Genomic DNA, 7,523 nt, shown 5'->3' with positions numbered 1-7,523 from the left:
GTTTATCAATTAGGCACAGTAAGAGATTAACAAGGATTAATAATAAAGTGGCACAATTAAAACCATACTGTAGTAAAAGTTATGTGAATATGGTCTCTCAAAATATCTTATTGTACTGTACTATGGGGAACTGAAACTAAGAATAGTTAAACCACTTTCCTGATCTCAGTGTGTTTATGATTTAAAAGTGAGTTAATAAATGTAAAGCCCTTAGAACAGTGTTCCGCATTTAGTAGGCACTCTATAAATGTTAGCTACGATTACCAACTTTTGATAGCATCTGATACAGAGATTGTTAAACTAGGAATTCATGGGGCTGGAGCCGTTAGGGTGGTGGTTTTGGACAAAGGAAGGATTGGCGTCAGGCTTTCAAGCTTCTCCCTTTACAATCCTTAAAGAGTTCTGGATCTTTTGGTGTGTTTTATTTTTCTGTTGGTTGACATTCATAAGGTTAATGAGATCAACATTTAAAACTTAAAAGTATTGAGATTAGAGTAGATTTTAAAAGGAGTTCTATTGCCTTTTCACTTTCTGCTTTTGAATCAACATTACAAGGTTAACCCATTTATAGGATAATTTCCAGGAGAGAAGTAATAAAAGCTTTACTTACTAGGTGTTAGGTTGTAGAGAATTATTTATAAAAAGATGGGCATTACTAATGTTTTTGTGAACAGAGTTCACTTGAATAGATGTTTAACCTACTGTAAATGTTAAAGGCAATATTGCTTATGTTTCACATTTAAAATTTTTTCATATAGTATTTCAGATTAATAGGTAAGTATACAAAATAATATTTAACAAATGCTTTATTTGCATCAGATGTTTGTTGAGACAGGGTCTTACTCTGTCACCCAAGCTAGAATGCAGTGGTGCCATCTCAGCTCCCTGTTAACCTCCACCTGCCAGGCTCCAGTGATCCTCCCACCTTGGCCTTCTCAGTATCTGGGACTACAGGCACGTGTCACCATGCTTGGTAATTGAAAACATTTTTTGTAAAGACGAGTTCTCACTATATTACCCAGGCTGGTCTCAAACTCATGGGTGCAAGCAGTCCTCCTGCCTCAGCCTCCCAAAGTGCTGGGATTACAGGTGTGAGCCACCTCACCCAGCCTTGCATCAGGTGTTTTTTTTTTTTTGTTTTTGTTTTTGTTTTTGTTTTGAGATGGAGTTTCACTCTTGTTGCCCTGGCTGGAGTGCAATGGCGCGATCTCAGCTCACTGCAACCCCCACCTCCCGGGTTCAAGGGATTCTCCTGCCTCAGCCTCCTGAGTAGCTAGGATTACAGGTGCTCGCCACCATGCCCGGCTAATTTTTGTATTTTTAGTGGAGATGGGGTTTCACCATGTTGGCCAGGCTGGTCTCAAACTCCTGACCTCAGGCGATCCACCCACCTCGGCCTCCTGAAGTGCTGGGATTACAGGCATGAGCCATCGCACCTAGCTTTGCATCAGATTTCTTTTAAAGGAAATAAAACATTACAGATAAAGCCTTTTCCTTACTGAGGTACAGTTACATTTTTCCTACCTTTCACTATTAAAAATAGCACACAAATATTCTGCAGTGTGTGAAGGCTTCTCTAAAACCTATCACTAGAAATGGGAACTATTGGAATGTGAGATGTTCATGTTTTCCATTGTAACCTAGGTATTTTTTTTTTTTTTTTTTTTTTTTGAGACAGAGTCTCGCTCTGTCACCCAAGCTGGTGTGCAGTGGCGCGATCTTGGCTCACTGCAAGCTCCGCCTCCCAGATTCACGCCATTCTCCTGCCTCAGCCTCCGGAGTAGCTGGGACTACAGGCACCCACCACCGCGCCCGGCTAATTTTTTGTATTTTTAGTAGAGACGGGGTTTCACCGTGGTCTCAATCTCCTGACCTCGTGATCCACCCACCTCGGCCTCCCAAAGTGCTGGGATTACAGGCGTGAGCCACTGCGCCCGGCTGTAACCTAGGTATTTCAAAATTGTTCAGCAAAATGCCTATAACAAGTTAGTCTCCCACCAGCAATAAGTAAGATTTCCTCTTGCTCCATTTTGCCAATAACTTGATGTTTTTGGACTATTGCCAATCTGATAAGTTTGAAATTGTGTCTTTGATGCTTTAAAATTTATGTTACTCTGATTGCTATTTAGGTTGGTGGTCCTTTCCTGTATTTATTGGCCATTTAGTTTCCACTACCCTGTACTGCCTATTCTTATCCTTTGCAAATTTTTCTGTTGTGGCGCTTTTTCCTGTTGAATTGATGTGCCCTTTGTGTATTCTTGATATTAACCTCTTGACATTTATAGAGGTTGCAAATGTCTTCTCTCTGTTCCTGGCTTGCATTTTCACTTTGTGATTTTTGTCATATAAAAGTTCTTTATGGCCAGGGGTGGTGGCTCACGCCTGTGATCCCAACACTTTGGGAGGCCGAGGCAGGTGGACCACGAGGTCAAGAGATGGAGACCATCCTGGCCAACATGGTGAAACCCCGTCTCTACCAAAAATACAAAAATTAGCTGAGCGTGGTGGTGCGTGCCTGTAGTCCCAGCTACTTGGGAGGCTGAGGCAGGAGAATCGCTTGAACCCAGGAGGCAGAGGTTGCAGTGAGCCGAGATGGTGCCACTGCACTCCAGCCTGGCGGCAGAGCGAGACTCTGTCTCCAAAAATAAAATAAAATAAAATAAAAACTTTATTTTAATATTAATGTATCTTCTTCACCGTCAGTGCATTTTGCTGTATTAAGAAATCCTCAATGTCATAAAGACATTAACCTTTTTTCTTCTGAATATGGTTTTTCACTTTTTAGTCATTAAGCAGTTTGGGATTATATTTTTGTACGTTCATGGTGTCTACCTCAATTTTTATAATTTTCAGTACTCCTGTCCAATTTTCATAGTACCACCTTTATTTAAAAGTTTATCTTGCCATGCACAGTGGCTCTCATCTGTAATCCCAGCACTTTGGGAGGCTGAGACAGGTGGATCACTTGAGGCCAGGGGTTTGATACCAGCCTAACCAACATGGGAAACCCCGTCTCTACTAAAAATACAAAAATTAGCCAGGTGTGGTGGTAGGCACCTGTAATCCCGGCTACTCAGGAGACTAAGGCAGAAGAATCACTTGAACCTAGGAGGTGAAGGTTGCAGTGAGCTAAGATCACACCACGGCACTCCAACTTGGGTGACAGAGCTCAAAAAAAAAAAAAAAAATAAGTTTATTCACCTCTGTCATATATCAGATTTCCATATTATTTGTAGTTCTTTCTGTATGCTCTTCACCACTACCATATCTAGCTCCACTCTTTATTAAATATAGCTTTACAGTAAGAATGACTCTCTGATAGGATGAGCACCAGAGCACCATCATTATTCAGGTTATTCACAATTGTCTTGGCTACCTTGAAGCCCTATACTCTCCTATGAATTTTTGGATCAGCTTGTGAAGTTCCTAAAAACCTCCATAGGATTTCATTTGAAATTAACTGCATTGAATTTATAAGATAATTTGAGGAGAATGGTCATATTTATAATACCAATAATACCAATAAATACAAAGCCTTCTGTATTTTGTATTTATGAACATGGTATATCTCTCCATTTATATCTTTTATGCCCTTCAATAAAGTTTTGTAATTGTCAACATAAAGATTTAAGATGCACATCTGTTTTGTAGCTTTTTCGGCTCTTATACAAAGTAACATATATTCTTCTCCCAAGCCCATATAATAAGTTGGAGTAGTGTTTTCTCTTATTCCATACTCTGAAATAATTGGAATTTTTCATTTCTTGAATATTTCATGGAACTCACCAGTAATACTATTGGGGCCTAGAATTCCCTGTGGGAAGATTATTTTTAAATTACTGATTCAGCCAGGTACCACGACTCACACCTGTAATCCCAACATTTTGGGAGGTTGAGGCAAGAGGATCACTTGAGGTTAGGGGTTCAAGACCAGTCTGAGTAACAAAGCAAGACTCCATCTCTACAAAAAAAAAATAAAATAAATTAGCCAGGCATGGTGGCACACGACTCTAGTCCTAGCTACTCAGGAGACTGAAGTGGGAGGATCACGTGAGCACAAAAGGTTGAAACTGCAGTGAGCTATGATCACAGCACTGCACTCCAGCCTGGGTGACAAAGTGAGGCGCTGTCTCAAAAAAAAAAAAATTACTGATTCAGTCTTGCTTTTGATTATAGAACTATTCAAGTTTTTTATTCGCCTTCATTCAGTTATATTTTACCAGGAATTTTTCCATTTCATCTGAATTTCCAAATTTATTAATATGAAGTTGATTATAGCCTGTTGATTGTATTTCTAATGTCTATGCCATCTGTATTTATGTTCCTTCTTTCATTCCTATTATTTTTGTGCCTTCCTTTTTTCCATCCATATTGTCAGAAGTTTGTCAGTTTGATCTCTTTTCAAATGATCAAGTCTGACTATTGATCCTTGCTCTTTTATGTTTGTTTTATTTCTCTTAATTTCTACTCTTGTCATCATTAGCTGTTTTCTTCTACTTTCTTTGGGTCTGTTTTGCTGCCTTTTTTGCTAACTCAAGATGGTACTTAGCTCATTAATTTTTTCATTGGCTTCAAGCCTACTTTTCCTCTAATATACACATTTGAGATTTTAAATTTTCTACGAACTACTACTTTAGCTTTATCCCACAAGTTTTTGATACGCAGTATTTTGATCATAGTTTAAATACATTCAAATTTCCCATAATTCTTCTTTGATGTATTAGTTATGTAGTAATATGTTTCCAAACATAAGGAATTTTCTTTTTCTTTTATTGACTACTGAGGTAATCACATTGTGGTTTCTGCAATAATCAGGCCCTTGAAATTTGCTGAGACTTGCTTTCTGACCTAGTTGATGGTCAAAAGTTTTAACTTTTCCATGTGCCTAAAAATATGTATCTGTTGAGTGTGATATACTATGTTTGCCTTGTATATCAGCTTATTCTATCCTTTAAATTTATATGTTAACCAAAGCACATGTAAAATAAGGAAACAATATATTGAAAATGAAAAAAAAAAGAGACATTAAGCAAAACAGGTTTACCTGTTTGGGATTTGCTCAGTTCTTGAATCTGTAGGTTTATGTCTTTTGCCAAATTTAAGGAGTTTTCAGCCATTATTTCTTCCAGTACTTTTTTGGCCCCACCCTACCCTATTTCTCCTCTCTAAGACTCAAATGATGTGAAAGTTAGATTTTTGTTGTTGTTGTTATAGTAATACAGTTTTAACAGTCTATTTTATCTCTAGAAATTGGGTAATTTATTTTTTTCCCCCACAGGCCAAAGCTAGGAAGATTTTTTTTTCTTTTTTTTTGAAACAGAGCCTCGCTCTGTTGCCCAGGCTGGAGTGCTGCAGTGCAGTGGTGCAATCTCGGCTCACTGCAACCTCTGCCTCCCAGGTTCAAACAGTTCTTATGTCTCAGCATCCCAAGTAGCTCTAGGGACTACAGGGACGCACCAGCATGCCCAGCTAATTTTTGTATTTTTAGTAGAAAGGGGGTTTCACTGGGTTGGCCAGGCTGGTTTCAAACTCCTGGCTTCAAGTGATCTGCCCACCTCAGCCTCCCAAAGTGTTGGGATTACAGGTGTGAGCCAGCGTGCCTGGCCAAAACTGAATAATTTTTCTTCTCTGTCTTCCAATTTACTGAGCTGTCGTCAGTGTCTTCTGTTCTGCTGTTGAGACTATCCTTTGAATTTTGGGTTTTTGTATTTTTCATTTCTAAAATTTGGTTCTCCTTTTATTTACTGAGACTTTTTATTCACTGAGACTATTTTTTCATTTGCTTCCAGCCTGTTTATAATTGCTTGTTGGAGCATTTTTGTTTTGTTTTGTTTTGAGATGGAGTCTCACTCTGTCTCCACGCTGGAGTGCAGTGGTGCAATCTTGGCTCACTGCAACCTCCACCTCCCAGGTTCAAGCAATTCTGCCTCAGCCTCCCAAGTAGCTGGGACTACAGGCGCATGCCACCATGCCCAGCTAATTTGTGCATTTTTAGTAGAGACGGGGTTTCACCATGTTGGCCAGGATGGTCTCCATCTCTTGACCTTGTGATCCACCTGCCTTGGCCTCCCAAACTGCTGGGATTACAGGCGTGAGCCCATTGTTGGAGCATTTTTATATGACTGCTTCAGAAGCTTTATCAGATGATTCTAACATCTCTGTCATCTCAGTGTTGTCATCCACTGTCTTTTTTCCTTTGTTGGAGATCTAACTGGTTCTTGGTATGAAGAGTGATTTTCGATAGGAACCTGAGCATTTTGGGTACTATGTTTTGAGACTCTGGGTCTTTCTTATGCCTTCTGTTTTGCAGGCTTTCTCTGACACCACTCCAGCAGAGAGAAAGAGGGAGGGCCACCTCATTAGAGCCTCCATGGGTGGAGGTGTTCATTTGGCCTTTGCTGGTGTGGGGTGGGTGGAACCATAGTTTTTTCCCATGGTGCTGGGCTAGGGTAGAGTAGTTATTGCCTTAAAGTTTTCTGTCTTGCTAGGTTGCCCTTTTCCTTGTCCTTTAGCTAGGAAGAGCCAACTTTTGTTGGGACTTTTGTTTTTTCTGTCTGCATTATTGCTGTTCACATGTTGCCAGTTTCTTCAGCTCCAAGTCTGGGATTTATAAGGCAAAAGGAATATCCAGACAATTCGCCACCATGTTGTTTCTTGGGTTCCAAGGTCCCTAGCCAGTCTCCCTTCATCTCCGCCTTTCAGAGACATCTTAGGTTTGTTTTCTATTAAGTTTTTAGTTGCACTTAATAGGAAAAATAAGGAAAGTGCATCTAATCCAAACTTTGGGAAGCTGAAGTTGAAGCTCCCTTTTATTTTTTCAGTTGCCAAACTACATTTTTAGTCAGCCAAGTGGAGGGAAGACTTAGTAGAGAAAATGGCACTGTCACCTCAGTCTCAGCCATTGTTTTCTTCCTTCTTAGCACAATGGATCTGAAGTGTAGTAGCTGTAGGATCTGAAGTGTAGTAAATTTGAGAGTGGGAGTAAAATCCACGCTAGTCCCAAAGGAGAAGTACATCTGGACTCTAAATTCAGTTTCCCCCCTCACTGTACCATGTTGCTTCTTATAATAGATGTTTTTTGGTTGGGTTTTTTTTTTTTTTTTTTTTTGAGACAGTCTCACTTTGTTGTCCAAGCTTGAGTGCAGTGGCACAATCTCAGCTCACTGCAACCTCTACCTCCCGGGTTCAAGCGATTCTCCTGCCTCAGCCTCCTGTGTAGCTGGGACTATAGGCACGTGCCATCATGCCTGGCTAATTTTTTGTATTTTTAGTAGAGACCACGTTTCACCGTGTTAGCCAGGATAGTCTTTATCTCCTGACCTCATGATCTGCCCACCTCAGCCTCCCAAAGTGCTGGGATTTGGTTGGGATTTTTTTAAAAGATTCTATAAACTTATAAATCAGTGAGGAATGCATTTGGTTGCAAATAACAGAAAAATTTGGTTTAAATAGAGGTTTATCTGTATCATACAGCTGTTTTAGTGAACTAAATATGGCCTGAGAAGACTCCTATATTTGAGTCC

The sequence above is a fragment of the Nomascus leucogenys genome, chromosome 13 (genome assembly GCF_006542625.1).
Source record: "Nomascus leucogenys isolate Asia chromosome 13, Asia_NLE_v1, whole genome shotgun sequence".
NCBI lineage: Eukaryota > Metazoa > Chordata > Mammalia > Primates > Hylobatidae > Nomascus > Nomascus leucogenys.
The sequence above is the reverse complement of the archived record's forward strand: the minus strand, read 5'-3'. Positions refer to the sequence as shown.